Genomic DNA, 17,486 nt, shown 5'->3' on the forward strand with positions numbered 1-17,486 from the left:
TTAACCCTCTGTCTAGCCCTTGGCCTTTCGCACAATGGGGCTGGACATTGTCGGGCCATTTCCGAGAGCTGTTGGCAACAAAAGATGGTTGCTCGTGGGAACAGACTATTTCACTAAATGGGTTGAAGCTGAGCCATTAGCCAATATCCGAGATGGTGATTCCAAGAAAGTGATATGGAGAGATATTGTTACTAGATTTGGTATACCGCACACACTTGTCTCGGACAATGGCGTTCAATTTGACAAAGAACGCCTTTAGGCAATATTGTGGTGACATGGGTATCACAAATAGATATTCTACCCCAGCTTATCCTAGAGGGAATGGGCAGGCCGAGGCCGTTAACAAGGTCATAGTCAATGGGCTCAAGAAGAGGTTGGATGATGCGAAAGGCAGATGGGTAGAAGAGCTCCCTCATGTTCTGTGGACATATCGGACCACACCGCGCAGGTCCACTGGAGAAACACCATTTTCTATGACTTATGGAGCCGAGGCGGTGATACCACTAGAATCTGGTTTTCCTACTCTAAAGACAAGTTCTTTTAGCCCCGAGAATAACCAGGGACTTCTAGAGAAAGATCTTGATTTACTTGAGGAACGGCGTGAGGCAGCTATGGTCCAATTGGCTTATTATCAGCAGAAGCTAAAACGAGGATATGATGCCCACGTGAAGCTAAGGCCACTTGCACCTGGTGATCTTGTATTAAGGAAAGTTGTAGGCACTTCATTCGAAGAGGTTGTCCAAGACCAGAAGGGTCGTCCAGGTCAGATCACGATGTGACCTAGACGACCACCCAACACTTATAGATTTTCAGAGTGAATTTCTACCCAAAGTTTATAATTTGAACCACATTCTACTATTCTGAAGTAAGGGTGAATTCCTTATTCTTCGCCCTAACTTCCCACTAAGTTCTTAACTTCTCATAGCAGTTATAGAAGTTACCAAACAAGTAACCACTCCAAAACTCACTATAAAAGGACTCAACCATATCAATGCAAGGTAAGTTTCCACCACTCCTAAATTGGAATTCTTGAGTTCTAGAAAAAAAAACTAACTTAAACATCGGAGGATTCTTGGTCAGTTCACCCTGGTCAACTTTGATCTTGTGTTTCTTTCTTTTCAGGCCTTCCAAACAACCTCAAGCCCATTAAAGCACGAAGCATTTAGCCTACTGATTTTCTGTGCATCATCAGTTGGCGCCATCTGTAGCAAAGTTAAATTTGTGTTTTGCAATTTATCTTTCTTTGACAAAAGGCTGTATGGACCAGACAAGGTCAATGGCCACTAGTCCAGGCCACTAGGAGAGTAAAAACGTTTCCAGCCACCCCAATCGCACTCACCAATCCGCACATGTTGTACAACCGCCTTCCGTCCAACAAATGCAGTCTATGGCAACCGCCATGGCAGAGTTAACCCGCCAAAACCAGGAGTTAACTCGGGAGATCAATCAAAGAAGGCAACGTCATGAACGATGTGTGGAAAGGCAAGCTCAGAGTCAAGAAGTTAGAGAATGAGAAAATGTTGAGCGCAAGAATCACTCAAGGGGGAACCGCCTCATGTAGGGTACCACACTTGGAAAAGGAGATGGATCAAATGAGAAGAGTCATGGACGAGATGGGGGAAAATATGAAAGGGACGAATCATGTAGACAATTTAGTTCATTGAACTGATTCCCCTTTCATAATGTCCATCAACAGTCATCCCCAGCCTTCCAAGTTCAAGATGCCTACGATGGACTCGTATGATGGAACATTTGACCCATGTGATAACATTGCTACCTTCAAGACCACAATGCACCTTTAAGGGGTTCCAGATGAGATAATGTGTAGGGCCTTCCCAACCACCCTTAAAGGACCAGCACAAGTGTGGTTTAGTAAGATACCTCCAAACACCGTTAGTTCTTTCAAGGAGTTGAGTAAGTTGTTCATCAATAACTTCATTAAAGGTCAAAGGCATAAGCGCTCCTCATCCAACTTGTTGGCTATAGAGCAAGACTAACCACCCTTGAGGGACCGGCACAAGTGTGGTTTAATAAGATACCTCCAAACACCGTTAGTTCTTTTGAGGAGTTGAGTAAGTTGTTCATTAATAACTTCATTGGAGGTCAAAGGCATAAGCGCTCCTCATCTAGCTTGCTGGCTATAGAGCAAGGAGATAATGAAAGTTTGCAGTCCTTCATCACTCGCTTCAAGAGGGAAGCCTTGACAGTGGACGAGATGGATGATAAGTTGTTGTTAGCAACCTTCCACAGTCGAGTTAGTTCGGATTTGTTCATCCACAAGCTCTATGATTAAGAACCACAAACCATGGCTGAACTCGTCCATTCAGCCCAAAGTTTCGTGAATGTAGAAGATGCAATCATTGCCAAGAAGAGGAAGAGAGCAGAGTGAATGGAAGCAGAGCTCCCACGTCATTCTGAATAAGGCCCTCATCAAAAGAAGGCTCAGAGGAGAGAGGAAAAGGACAGAGACAACAGGAAGGCAAGTTTGTCTTCAGGACGGAGTCAACATTATATGCCCTTAAATTTTTCACTTGATCAAGTGCTTATGCAGATCAAGGATGACCCATCTTTGAAGTGACCAGAGAAGATGAAGGGAGATCCTCACAAGCGCAAGAAGAACAAGTATTGCTGCTTCCATAGAGATCACGGGCACGACACGAACGAATGCTATGACTTGAAGCAGCAGATTGAGAATCTCAACAGGCAGGGAGAGTTGAGAAATTTTTTGGACGAGATCACAAGGACGAGAAGTTAAAGAGGAAGATAGAAGAGCCATCACGGCCCCCACTTGGAGAAATAAGAGTTATAATAGGAGGAATTTTAGCAAGACAATCTTCCAAGTCAAGGAAGACCTATTTGAAGGTGGTATAGCACGCCCAACTCTTGGACGACCACCCCGGACGAGGGGGGCAGACAAGCAGGCTATCACTTTCACTGACGAAGATGCTAAAAAGGTCCATCATCCACATAATGATGCAATCGTCATAACTTTGCTTATAGCAGACTATATGACTAAAGGGTGTTGATAGACAATGGGAGTTCAACAAATATCCTATATTATCCCGCCTTCCAACAAATGAGGCTTGGAAGAGATCAAATTCGTCCAATGAACTCACCCTTAGTTGGATTCGGAGGAATGAAGGTACAACCAGTGGGCACTATTACTCTACCCATTGTGGTAGGGGCATATCCGCAGCAGATAGCTAAAGAAGTAAATTTTCTCATCATAGATTGTTCGTCTTCTTACAATGCAATCATTGGATGAACAACTTTGAATAATTGTTATGGACAAGTGCAAGGAGATCAATTAGCAGCTAGAGAATGCTATTTAGTCATGGTAGCTATGGACGAGCATGTGCAGACGATGAATATAGAAGAAAGAAGAGTTGCTACAGAGCCCACTAAAGTACTAGAAGACGTTCCTCTGGACAAAAGTAACCCTGGGAGGTTTACCAGGATTGGAACAAGCAAGGAAGCAGATGCCTTAGCAAAGGCAGCATCTAGGGGTGTCCACGGGTCGGTCTGGGTCGGGTTTGTGCCCAACCCGTGACCGACCCGACCAAGTCGAGTTCCAGATTTTCAGACCCGCTGCCGACCAGTCAGAAAATCGGATTGGATCAGACGGTTCTCACCAGAAAGTGGTCGGGTCTCGGTTGGGGTTGATTATTTGCAAACGGCGAGAATCCAGCCAAGAAAATATAAAAAACGCAGAATCCAGCGAGAAAAATTTTGAAAAACGCAGAATTCGGCGAAATTTTTTTTGACAAACGTTAGAAATCCGGCCAGATCTCACCAGATCCAGCGAGATCTTGGCCATTTTTGGCAAGATCTTGACTAGATCTAGCGAAATCTTCCGGATCTAGCTTAAATCTTCTCAAAAAATCTCAAAACTCGCTGGGAAAATGATGGGCCGGTCGGATCGGGTTTCACGGATTTGAGAGGAGGAGATCCAATCTCCAACCTGTTGATCTCAGATTTTGGAGAATCAAAACCGTCGCCGACCGCCGAAGCAGTCAGTTCGGTCGGCGGCGGGTCTGATTCGATCGATAGCATCAGGTGGGTCGGTTCCTGCGGGTCTTTGGACAGCCCTAGTAGCATCGGCAAACAAGTCAATGGACAAGTTTGATGAAGTCCAGTACATGTCAAGCATATATTTTCCAAAGGTACAACAGATAGAAGGAGAAAAGAACTAGATAACCCCAATAGTGGCTTACCTTAGGGATGGAAGGCTTCCAGAAGATAAGGACGAGGCCAAAAAGCCAAAGGTCAAAGCAGCTAGGTATGTCCTTATGGACGAGATACTGTATAAAAGGGGCTTCTCTCAGCCTTATTTAAGATGTCTGGCTCCAAACGAATCAAACTATATATTGAGGGAGGTTCATGAAGGAGCGTGTGGAAACCACTCAAGAGCAAGAGCCCTTGTCCACAAAATCGTCCGTGCAGGTTATTATTGGCCAACCATCCAAGCAGACGCCAAGGCCTACGTCAAGGTATGTGATCAGTGCCAACGCTTTAGTAATATCCCTAGACGACCCTTGGAGTACATTACCCCAATGATGGCCCCATGGCCCTTTGCACAATGGGGATTAGATATCTTAAGTTCCTTTCCAATAGGGGCCAGGCAAATGAAATTTTTAGTAGTGGGGATTGATTACTTCACTAAATGGGTGGAATTCGAACCATTAGCAAAGATTACACAGAAAAACATCAAGAACTTCATCTGGAAAAATATCGTCTGTCGATTTAGGGTTCCTAGGGTACTAGTGTCAGACAATGGAAGGCAGATTGATAATACACCCTTTAGAGTTTTATGTAAGCAATTTGGAATAAGGAATCACTATTCCTCACCCTCCCACCCACAAGCCAATGGACAAGCTGAAGTTGCAAACTGATCCTTGTTGAAAATCATCAAGACTCGACTTGAAAGGGCAAAGGAAATATGGCCAGACGAACTACCCAGCGTCTTATGGGCATACAGGACGACTGTATGGATCCTTACTGGGGAGACTCCCTTCAAGCTAACCTATGAGAATGACGCAATCATACTAGCAAGAGTTCATTTGGCTAATCACAGGGTGGCACAATACAAAAATGAAAACAATGAGGAACAGCTCCATCTCAACCTTGATTTGATAGACGAGATAAGAATGGATGCAGAGCAAAGGATGTCAAGGTACAAAAACCTCGTGATTAAGTAATATAATGCAATGGTAAAACCTAGGCGATTTGACATTGGAGACCTCGTCCCAAAAAGGGTCTCCTTAACAACTAGAAATCCAGCCATGGAAAACTGGGACCTAATTAGAAAGGACCCTACAGGGTTATCAATTGCAAAAGGCAGGGATCATAGTACTTGGAAGCTGTAGATGGATGAAAATTAAAGCACCCCTGGAATGTTGAACATCTAAGAAGGTATTATCAATGAGGAATCATCCTGGACGAGCATCATCCTAGACGAATTTGAAGTTATATATTACTTTCCTCATTTTTATTTGTGTTAGTTGCTAGTATTACATGTTTTAGTATTTTAATTCCCTAAAAGTGCATTAGCCTCCAACTTGTGCACTGTCTATGGATATATTTATGAAGGACGAGGTCATGAACTTAGTCTGTTTGTACATAAGTATTTTCAATTCCCTTAAGGCACCAGCTTCTAAGCATGTGTCATGCTTATGGACGATATTTATGTTGTGTATATACAGTTTGGATTTCCAATACATATATATGTTGTGTGAATTTTCATGTTGTTGAAATTCTCATTAAAACTAATCCACAAGAAGGCTAAAGGCCCAGGATGTGTAAAATCTCTGGACGCAGGAATGCAACATCTATAAGCTTTCCTTAAGTAAGGTAAAAGCAAAGTAAAATAAACCTAAGGTAAATTCGTCTAACTAATGGACGAGATAAAGTGTGCACGCAAGAATGTTCAAAATCCATGGATGAATGTGACCAACTAAACAATCCAATCTTTGGACGAGTAAATGCTAGAAACGTCTTGCCTAAAGATAAATAAAGAACCATTCAGCCTATGGACGAAAATTAACACTAGCTATAATAGTCGAACCCATGGACGAGGAAACCTGGTGATAGAAGTTCCATTCATAGATGAATTATACTTGTAAAATCTACCAGTTATATTATGAATGGCAAAACGTCAATAAGCATTCCTTAAATAAGGTAAAAGCAAAATAAACCTAAGGTATCTTTGTCTAACTAATGGACGAGGCAAAGTATGCATGCAAAAATATTTAAATCCATGGATAGTGCAACTAGCCAAACAATCCAATTACTAGACGAGGAAATGCTAGAAGCATCTTGCTCAAAGATGAATAATAAGACGTCCAACCTATGGACGAAAATTAACACTAGTTATAACAGTCAAACCCATGGACGAGAAAAGCTGGTAATAGAAGTTCCATTCATAGACGAATTATACTTGTAAAATCTAACAGTTATATTATGAATGGTAAAACGTTGAACATAAAAGGGTAGTCCAACATGGACGAACCAAATGCCCTTCACAATTGGACGGACCACTCTTAAAAAACCATTGAATATAATTTGAACGATGTGAACTTTAGAAAATTCGTTCAAGCATAAAAAGAAATATGTTCAACAATGGATATAAAATGAAAGTGCAAATTCATAAAAGCATAAAAAGGGTGGACGACCATCGTCCAAAAACCTTAAATTGTGCATGCCTATAAAGGCAATTGTATCTGTTATCATACTTCCATACATTTGGACGAGAAGATTGTACTTGAATAAAACTTAAAATAAGCCCAAAAAAAGGGCACCACAAACAATATATAAAAATAAAGTTAAATTGAAGATTACTTTGATAAACCACTGGGGGCATCCTCAGACTTTGGATCGTCCTTAAAAGGCTTAATAGAGGCATCGTCCATGAGATTTACATCCTCAAAGCTTGTCTAAAGCAAAGAGCTCTTAGCAACAGTTGGAAACTTGAAGTTATCAAAGTCCATCTCAGGATAGGCTTCCTTAGCATCGAAGCGAAAGTCCTTGTAGCTAGCAGCATATTGCTCGTCCAGACGCCTAGTGAACTTGTCAGACGTTTTGAAGGCTTCGATTGCTTCGTCCTTTGCTTTCTCCAAGGACGAGGATAACTCTTGTCATTTTCCTTCAAGGTGACCAACACGAGTCTCCTTTTTAATAAAGTCATCCTTAAGCACCTCAACTTAATTCCCCAGCTCCTTTTCTACTGCCTGAAGACGAGTAAGCTTCTCACCAAGCCTGATCCTCTCTTCCTTTTTCAGAAGAAGCTCGTCCTCCAAGTCCTTGTTCTTTTCAGCTAGAACCTTAACATCGTCACTCAACTCCCTTGCCTGTTAGGACGTAGCATAAAGCTTTGCCATTGTCTGACATAGGGATGGATGAGGAAGAGTTAGAAATTTTCTCTTTTAAAAAAAAAAATCAACAAAGAAAATGTAATTACGTACTTTAAAGAAATTATGGACGGCTGAATGCTCAAAGTCCTTCACAGACATGTAATGGCAGCCCTTCATGTCATCCTCAGTGATAATCCCTTTAGATGTTTTCTAGGCATGACCTTCGTCCAACACCAAGGTAGGAGGAGCCTTAATAGGTATTAAAGGATGAGTCTTGCGAGAAGGTCTACCAACAAAAAGAGGAAGAGCTTCAGTCTGGACGGCTAAAGGAGGAACTTTAGATGGACCAAGTTCACAACCGGGTCATCCAGGTAAACCGTCGCATCTCTGGATTTGGGGGCCTTGGACAAGGGGGTCTTAGAAGAAAAGGCCTTGTCAGTTCTGACCTTCTTAAGATGTCAACGACTAGGAAGGCTTCCAAGGTCCACATCTCTGGAGATACCCTTCCTCTTCCCAGCATGAGGTTGGACGGTGGGGCTCTAGACGACCAAAGGAACTGGTTCATCCTGGAGGACTTGGACTTCCTCCTCCTTCTCAATCCCACTGGCAACGTTCTTACCCTTGTTCTCCTTCATGGTGGCTATCCCTATAATGGAGAAAGCATGAAAAGTTAGACGACTAAAAAAGTTTTTTGAAAGACAACTCTTACTTCAACAAGTAGTCTCCTTGTGAATGAAATTCTTTTCAGTGGGCTCAGGGCCAAGTCCCCAGGCAGCAAGACAACACGGCGTTACCAAATTATGGAAGGACCTATCAGGATAACTGTGAGCTCTTTCTATAGTCGTCTAATTGTGGACAAGTAACAGATGTATGGACGAGAAGAATTGTTAGACGAGGGAAAGAGCAAATGAAAGACAAAGTAAAGTTCAAAGAAAACATACCCTCAGGATGAAGACGACCTAAAGCACTGGTAAAAAGAGGGTAGGGGGTTCTATTTACATCAATTGGGTCCCCAGCCCAATTCCCAGAGACAAAGAAAAAATCCATCTTCCATAACCTATCAGAAGAACTACGACTCCTAATCAAATTAAATTGGGGACCTCTAGAAGAAACTAGTAAAAACCTGCAAACTTAGTAATTTCTAAGGGTTTATAACAGTAGAGAAACTCGTCCACAGTGATTGGACGATTCCCCTCGAATACCTCGCGCTATATCACTTGCATGGCTACTATTGTCCTCCAACCATTGGGGTTAAGCTGGTTTGGTCCAATACCCAACCTATGAATGAGTTCTCTACAAAAAGTGTTTAAGGGAAACCTAAGACCAGCTAATAAGTAAGACACGTATACACCAAAGCCAAAAAGAGGAGAACAACACCACTCTCCCTTCTCAGGAAAATGAGGATTAAACTTAGTAGGAATCTGGTATCTATCTACAAGAATTCTTAGCCAATCCTTTCTAACAATAGATGCGACTTCTGGAGCACAACTATAGATGGCATTCTCCTCCTCGTCCTGAGAAGGAGCCTTGGACGATTTAGCCCTCTTAGACGAGCTAGCTCTAGAACTGGAAGCAGTCATTTGCCTCATCTCTTCCTGGAAGGCCTCTAAAGGAACTTCGGGAACCCCAGACGAATAATACTCATCTTGGGAACTAAAGTTGCTACTACTACTTTCGGTGCTACCACTACTACCATTGGACTCGTCCTGATACTCGTCTATCTCTCTCTCAGTACTACCACTAAACGAAGACATGATAGAAAATATACAGAATTTTCTAAGGCAAACCTAAGGACGAAGAGAAAGAAGAAGTACCTGACGAAAGCCTAAGGACGAGGATGACTAGGCGAGGCTCCTAGACGAGATGGCAGAGAGGAAAATATCAGAAAAATGAGAGGGCAAGAGAGAGATTGTACCTATTTATAGGCTCTAAGGTGGGTCAATGGGTTAACGTGGACCAACCAGAAGCTGACACGTGGCAATCTCCTTGGTAAACAAATTGACATAATAGGTTGGCCAATGAGATCACGACACATGGCACAATCTGAGGCGTCGAAAACCAACCACAACAGTGACACCACGTGGCCAATTGACCAACGAAACATTGACACGTGTCAAAAATGAACAGTGAACAAGAATTTTGCTACAATGACCAAGACGACTCTTGGATAAGGAAGCAACTGATAGTGAACAAAAAACTAGCCGATCTCCAATTCATCCATCAAGTCGCCCAAGGAAGGATTATCCACCCATATTATTGTACGTCTAGGGCCATAACAAAGGTTTAGTTTATAAGTGCCTTTGAAGAATTCGTCCAAGACCAGAAGGGTCGTCCAGCTCACGAAGTGACTTGGAAGACCACCCAATACTTATAGATTTTCAAAGTGAATTTCTACCCAAAGCTTATAATTCGGACCACATTCTACTATTCTAAAGTGGGGGTGAATTCATTATTTTTCGCCCTAACTTCCCACTAAGTTCTTAACTTCTCATAGCAGTTATAGAAGTTAAGTCTGAACCTTCTAACTTCCACCCATATTAGGGAAGTTACCAAATAAGTAACCACTACAACTCACTATAAAAGGATTCAGTCATATCAATGCAAGGTAAGTTTCCACCACTCCTAAAGTTGGAATTCTTAAGTTCTAGAGAAAAAACTAACTTAAGAATCGGAGAATTCTTGATCGGTTCACCCCAATCACCTTTGATTGTGTGTTTCTTTCTTTCAGGCCTTCTAGACAACCTCAAGCCCATTAAATCCCATAGCATTCAGCCTACTGATTTTCTGTGCATCATCAAACCACATAGTTTTTTTTTTTTTTTTTGAGAAAGTCTATAAACACACAAAAAATTGACAAAACATTTCACACTTGTTAATGTGGCAAATTGATAATAGTAAGTAAAAATATGATTTTAGTGGTTGACCTAGATGAGAACTAGTAAAAGTTTGTCAACTTAACTGTTGTGAAAAAGTTTGTCAACTTAACTGTTGTGAAAAATGTTATGAAAATTTTTGTATATTGCTTTTTTTTTTTTTATAGAAGTTCTTTATTCACAACATTTTTACAACAAATCTTAAGTGTTAAGTTGTTACTAATTCTAATGTGAACCCACCATTGAAATTACTTTGTTATCCACTAATAACAGCTAATAACAACCTAACACTTAAGATTTATTATGAAAAATGTTGTGGACAAAACATTTTTCTTTCTTTTTTCTAGTTTTTCATTTGATAAAAAGATATTATTTTATTCATTGGTTAATATTTGAGTTTAACTAATACTATTACAATGAAAAAAATAACCATATTAGTTAAAATTTAGGGGCTTAAGAAGTTGCCTCATTCGCAATACCACATAGCACACCTTGATTAATATTAATCCCAAGTAGAGCCCCTAAACCTTGATAGAGTTGTTAAGGTAGGGTTGGTTATACCAAACACAACAAAAAGAAAAAATTCGGTAAGATTGGGTGTATATATATATCCCCCATTTTAGTCATGATCAATAAAAGAATATATAAATAAGTTCAACCTATATCGAGGGCTTGGGGCTTTTTCTTTTTTCCCTTCAACTCTGTGCAAGTATTGACCATTCTTCTCATTTCTGCAATTACTTAAGCCTAAAGATAAGAAAAGTAGAAAAAAAAAATGAGAGAGTTATTTTTTAATTAGTCAAGTAAAGTACACAAGAATGCCAAATTGTCAAAGCACTTCAATAGGCTCGAATTATTTATATGCAATTCTGGCTGAGAAAACTGCCAGTGCCGTATATATGAATTGTGATGAGAATACAAAGTGAACCAAACGTTCGGCTGAGTCGTTGACATTTACTGCTACTTAAAACTAGATTGGGGTTGCACATTTGCACTTGTGGTACAAAATATATGAATTGTGAATTTGTGATGAGAATACATAGTGAACCAAACGTTCGGCTGAGTCGTTGACATTTATTGCTATATAAAACTAGATTGGGGTTGCACACTTGCACTTGTGGTACAAAATCAAGTATATAATTTTTTTATAACACAAACCAAATGCATGAATCGTTTGTTCTTTAAAGTGCCTAATTTTATTTTTCCTGCTTAATTTGCTAATATATGAAAGACAAAGTAATACATAATACCTTCTCAAAAATATATAAATAAGTAATTATATTGTATACTAAAATAATGTATCTGTTTGTCTTTCTTTATAATTATACTAAATTTAATATTTTGGTTTCTAAAAAAATTGAAATTATCCTTTAATTTTTTTTTAAGAAAAACTTGAAATTAAACATTTAAGAATAAGAGCAACTTCCAAACAGATACTAGCACCTTCATGTATTAAGACAAAAAGCTAGGGTTCAACTTCGCTATTAATAAAAAAGAAGGGGCAACTAAAATTTGAAACTTGAAAAATAAAAAGTGGTTTTCAAAAACGTAACAACATTTATATAAATTTTACTTACATAAAAAAAATAGTATTTTTCCTTAATAATTTGATAATTACAATGAAATAGAGATTTAAATATTGAACGATTCTGTTCGAAAAGTTTGAGTTACACTACTTTTAACATGACTATTTATTTTTATACTTATGATGCGTTTAATTTATAAAATGTCAATTAAAATACTTTTTTTTTAAAGGTTCAATTCAAAAGATTTCATCACTTCTAGAGAGTTTGGATACAGCGTTTTCGCGTTTGCATTTTCAAGCAGCGCGTTTTGCCCTTTTTTTTTTCAAGCCGCACTTGTTGACTTTTTACTGTGAACAGTGCATTTATACACTGTTCACGAGACCCACAATTTTCAATATTTAGCAACTTTTTCATTAAAAATGGGTCCCACTGCATTATTCACACATTTAAAAAATATTTTGTTACAGTGTTTTCAGTTTTCAATTTTCAGCAATAATTTCTATTTTATCAATTTGTTAGGCATATATAGTTATATACCTGTCAATTGAAAACTACTTATATTTTCAAGAAAAAAAAAATTATTTCCTTTTCTTTTCTTTTTAATTAATCTCATTCCATTGAAGAAATTGGATGCAAAAAGACCATCACATCATTCACATGCAAGGCATGTAGCGTCCAAGCCAGTGACAAGATATGTTATATATTTACACTGCAAGATCCAACTCCTCATCATCAAACAACCATTACATTTCAAACCGTTCTGAAAGTAAAATGCTGATTAAATAACATTCTGAATTATAGGCTTTGTTGATGCATTCAACTAAACCTCTATAACCATCAATAATCCATGGTTTTGTAATTACATAATCCAAACACAAAAAGACAGAAGCAAGGAAAATAAATCAAATTTTTATGGAATAATTATCATATACATGTGTTAAGATTAGAGCCCCTTCAAGCTTCATCTCCTTTGGAGTCTTCACCACAGACGCAAGCTGTTGCAAGCGAAGTTGGGAGTTGCTACCACATTATTTAACTTGTCTTGCTTGACCTGAAATAGCCCAAAAGATCTTCCAAGTTTTTGTTGCAAATTATTGTCACTTCCACCCCCCATTGCAAACAATCAACCAACCCATCATTTCTTCAAGGTTAAATTACGTACTTGATACTCAACCTTTGACTTTTGTTTCAAAATCATTCTTAGAATCTTCTTCTTTTTTCTTTTTTTTTTTAAGATTTTATCATCATTTGATGGATGGAAGATACTGATCTAACAAATATTTTTCATGAAACCGAGATCACTTCGATGATTTTCCATCCATTATATGACAATTCATATCCTTTCAAAACTTTTTTGTATGTATAAGGACCATTTGAAATAGAGTAATTGAGGACCAAATATTAATCTAACCTGTCTTCAATACAAATGCACAACATAAAGCCTTCAACCAAGAATCCAGAAGAAATCCTTGATCTTCATGATGATGGAAACATAGAAGCCATGACATATATCCTTCAACTGCTGCTACGTGAGCTTCCAAATTTATCACTAACCTGCCGGGCATACGCCACGACAGCCTTAGCCCACCTCTTGATCTCAGCCTTCAACTTGAAGGAGTCCATTTCCGTAAGTGTCTTTCCTGGTTCTACTGAAACCTCCATGAAAGAGAAGCAGCGATCATAGCGTCCACGCTTTGCAGCATCGCCCTCTGCGCCTTCAACGTTGTTTAGAGACAAACTCTTCTTTACCGACATGGTTTTGGAGCTTCTTTGACTGCTGCTCAATTTGCAGCCTAAAAACTATGAATGTAATTTTAGGAAGACATTGCACAAATATATAGTAGATGATTAAAACAAGGAAGAAACATGAGTATTCTAATGCGTGTGTGCTACAAACACATTGACTTGACTTTTCAATATTCCTTAGCAAGATTCTTTTTATATATATGTGCATATGCAGGTCCATAAATTTTAACAATCCATCAATTTTTTTCAATTACAATGGTAGTCTATGGGGAAAAAAATATATTTGTATTTTGCTAAAGCCAATATTAATTTTTTTATGTAGACAAGATTAGGTTCTATATTTTTTATATTCGGTGATATAAATATTAATTCAGTTTATTGAAATCCATAATTTAAAACATTTTCTGATCAAGGTTATTGAAACCAAAGCGGCTTGGTGCATTTGGAGTCTTAGATGAAAATTGAATTTAAACGTTTTATATATTTAAAAGAACTTTTTTAATAAAAAAATTTTAATATTATTTAAACTCTATTATCTTGTTTTAGATGCAAAATTATTTATTAACCACATAGTTTTTTTTTTTGAGAAAGTCTATAAACACAAAAAATTGACAAAACTTTTCACACCTGTTAATATGGCAGATTGATAGTAGTAAGTAAAAATGTGAACTTAGTGGTTGACCTAGATGAGAACTAGTAAAAGTTTGTCAACTTAACTGTTGTGAAAAATATTATGAAAATTTTTGTATATTTTCTTCTTCTTTTTTTATAAAAGTTCTTTATTCACAACATTTTTACAACAAATCTTAGATGTGAAGTTGTTACTAATTCTAATTTGAACTCATTATTGAAATTACTTTGTTGCCCACCAATAACAGCTAGTAACAACCTAACACTTAAGATTTATTATGAAAAATGTTGTGGAGAAAAATGAGTAAGATCATAGTATACATAGGAATTTTTTGAGAAAACAAGAAAGAGGTTATTATTAACGTGCATGCACGGTTGGATTTTTAGAAGTTTCTTTGGCAAAGCAAAAGGCCACCTTGCTTACAAAGCCATTGATTGATGAGTTTATTAAGTCTAACTAACTATCAAATAAATACTAAAATATTAGACAAATCAAGATAGCATATCATTGGAACTGATCCCCCCCTAGACTATGACATTTGACACGTTTCGTGAGGTTGTGTTTTACCTAACAATATAAAAGAATTATCACACTTTGTTCTTTATTTTATAGGAGTAATTACACTAAATTCACCTGTGATTTGGCCCAAATTCACTTGTGATTTGGCCCAAATTCACTTGTGATTTGGCCCAAATTCATTTTGCCTACTCGTAGTTTAAAAAGTGTCATTTTATCCACCTGAAGTATGTTTCATTTGTTTTCCGTAACCCACCTCTGTTAAAATCATGGGTAAATAGGTATTTTTGCTCAAATTTTATGTCTCTCTCCTCCCAAAACAAAAAATAGCACAAAAATGCAAGAGAAACAAGATCAAAAAGTGGTATTTGTCTTTCTCTCCATTCACACAAATTTTGAACATGAAGAACAAGAAGAACATACCCAAAAAAATAAAACTCAAATCATAAAGAACATACCCAAAAAAATTGTCACTTGGGCCAACCCTTGAAAATTACAAGCCATTGTATCCTGATTTTGTATCTGGAAATACATATTAAATGCATATGAGGCATTCCCATTAGAATCCAAATTATTACAAGAGGAACCATATCCAAGTGTGGTGCAATCTGCAAAGGTGCAAGCAAAATTTATGTTGTCTACTAGTTTGCTCAGATCTTTGGCATTTCGATTGAACACACACCATTTGCTGGGAAGATATTCCATATCTTGTGCAGGCACAAGAAATTTATTTTGACTCTAACCAAAAACATCTATCGCATATTTTGCCTGCCCATCATACCTATAAATTCCCCAATGACGTTCAAAATTTCCTAGAGCAATGCTCTTTGCATCCTCATCTATAAGACCAAACAAGTAACTTCTATATATCCAGGATGTAGTGGAGCACCTATATTGCCTGCAAGTTTTTCTATAAGCTCCCTGTAAAATCTATGACCGTTACCTACATTAGCATAATAGCATTCTTGTCCCCATCTGTAGGCCACCCAACCTTCCCTACAATAATGGTCATGTTGGAAATTCCAACAACTTTCAGAGCAGAAACCAAGGTTTCAAAGTTAGCATCAAACACATTGGTGTATTGGATCCCATTAATATCAACGACGGGCTGGCTTACTCCATCAAAGAAGGCATAGTCAATTGGGAAATTTTCATTACCATAAAGACTTAGGAAAGGGTAAATGTTAACAGTGAAAGGTGCATTATTCTTGCTTAGAAACTGGACAATCTGATTCATTAAGTCAATGATCTTGTTTAGGTTGATCTTGGTTTTTTTTTTTTTTGGTATGTTCTTCATGTTCAAGATTTGTGTGAATGGAGAAAGAGACAAATACCACTTTTTGATCTTCTTCCTCTTGCATTTTTGTGTTATTTTTTGTTTTGAGATGAGAGTAAGGGTCATCAAATAACCCATGGCCCATAGCCCGACCCGAAAACCCGATGGCCCATCGGGCAAATGGGCAGCCCGACCCGTTGTTATTGAGGCTCATGGGTAGCCCACTAGCCCAATGGGTCAGGTCATGGGCTAGTTTTTATGCACAAAAATATATAGGAAGTGTATGAAGGATTGATCTTGAGATATTATAGAAGAATTTCTTAAGAAAACTCTCTCAACCACTAAGATACTCAAAGTAATTGTACTAAACTTAGTTTACTAAATATATATTTTTCTAGTAGTCTAGCAAATTTGAATTAACCATTTGACATTTTTTTTATTAAAGATAAAATTAAAGAAACTATTTAAAGCCTTAATAAAAAAAAAATTAAATAGGTTTCCATCAACAAAACAAAAAATTAAATAGATTTGAATGTAAACAAATTTGTAATTAAGTATTAAATTCTTTAATTCTTTCCTTTAAAAAAATAAATTGATTATTCCCTTATAAAAAATTGATTCTTTCCTTATAAAAATAATAAAATAATATGCTAATACAAGCCCATAGGTAGCCCATTAGGCCCGACCCGATAGCCCAGCTTGCTAAAAAAAAAATGGGCATTGCCCATGGGCAGGGTCATGGGCTAAGGTTTCCTCTTTTGGCCTAGCCCGACCCGGCCCGTTAACTAGTTAATAGCTCATTATGCCTAACCCATTGTGCCCATGGGCCAAGAAAAAATGGGTCGGGCCGGCCCGACCTGGCCCATTGACAACCCTTAGATGAGAGAAGCATAAAATTTGAGCAAAAATACCTATTTACCCTTTATTTTAACAAAGGTGAGTTACAAAAAAACAAACAGAACAGACCTCAAGTGGGTAAAGTGACACTTTTTAAACCACAGGTAGGCAAAGTGATTTCGGGCCAAATCACAAATGGGTTTAGCGTAATTACCCCTAAAATTAAATATATAAATAAGTTCAACCCATACACACAACTCTCTTCTTCTTCTTTTTTAGACAAAGAGGATTTGAATTTATGGAGTATTGCTTCATAATTATTACTCACTAGTGTGTAACCATGTGTATATGCATGATTACAATTAAAAATTTTAGAAGATGTTTAAATTATACACATATTAATTTACACTTTTTTTAAAACCATAAATTTTTAAAATATATAATGGTTTCTTTATATGTGTGTGTGTGTGTGTGTGTGTGTGTGTGTATAATTTAGAATTTAATTAATTTTAGACTTTTTGATTTTTGCACTCAATAATTCACTTGCTACAAAAAATTTAAAATAAAAAAAAAAAAAAACTTAGATGGACACGCGGTGGAAAATCGGATTCCAATTGAAATCCAATTTAGATTTTAATTAGATCTAGATTCTTCAATTTTTACACTTAATAATTCATTTTGCACAAAATTTAAAAAATAAAATAAGATATGTGGCACAAAATTAAGAATTCA

General features: G+C 37.6%; 1 pseudogene; it reads right to left on the minus strand.

Moving 5' to 3' along the window:
• Positions 1 to 9,287: 9,287 nt before the first annotated feature.
• LOC142634728 (glucan endo-1,3-beta-glucosidase 8-like) lies at positions 9,288 to 15,938 on the minus strand (annotated as a pseudogene).
• Positions 15,939 to 17,486: the final 1,548 nt, after the last annotated feature.

Source organism: Castanea sativa, chromosome 5 (genome assembly GCF_040712315.1).
Source record: "Castanea sativa cultivar Marrone di Chiusa Pesio chromosome 5, ASM4071231v1".
In the NCBI taxonomy this organism is placed as follows: Eukaryota; Viridiplantae; Streptophyta; class Magnoliopsida; order Fagales; family Fagaceae; genus Castanea; species Castanea sativa.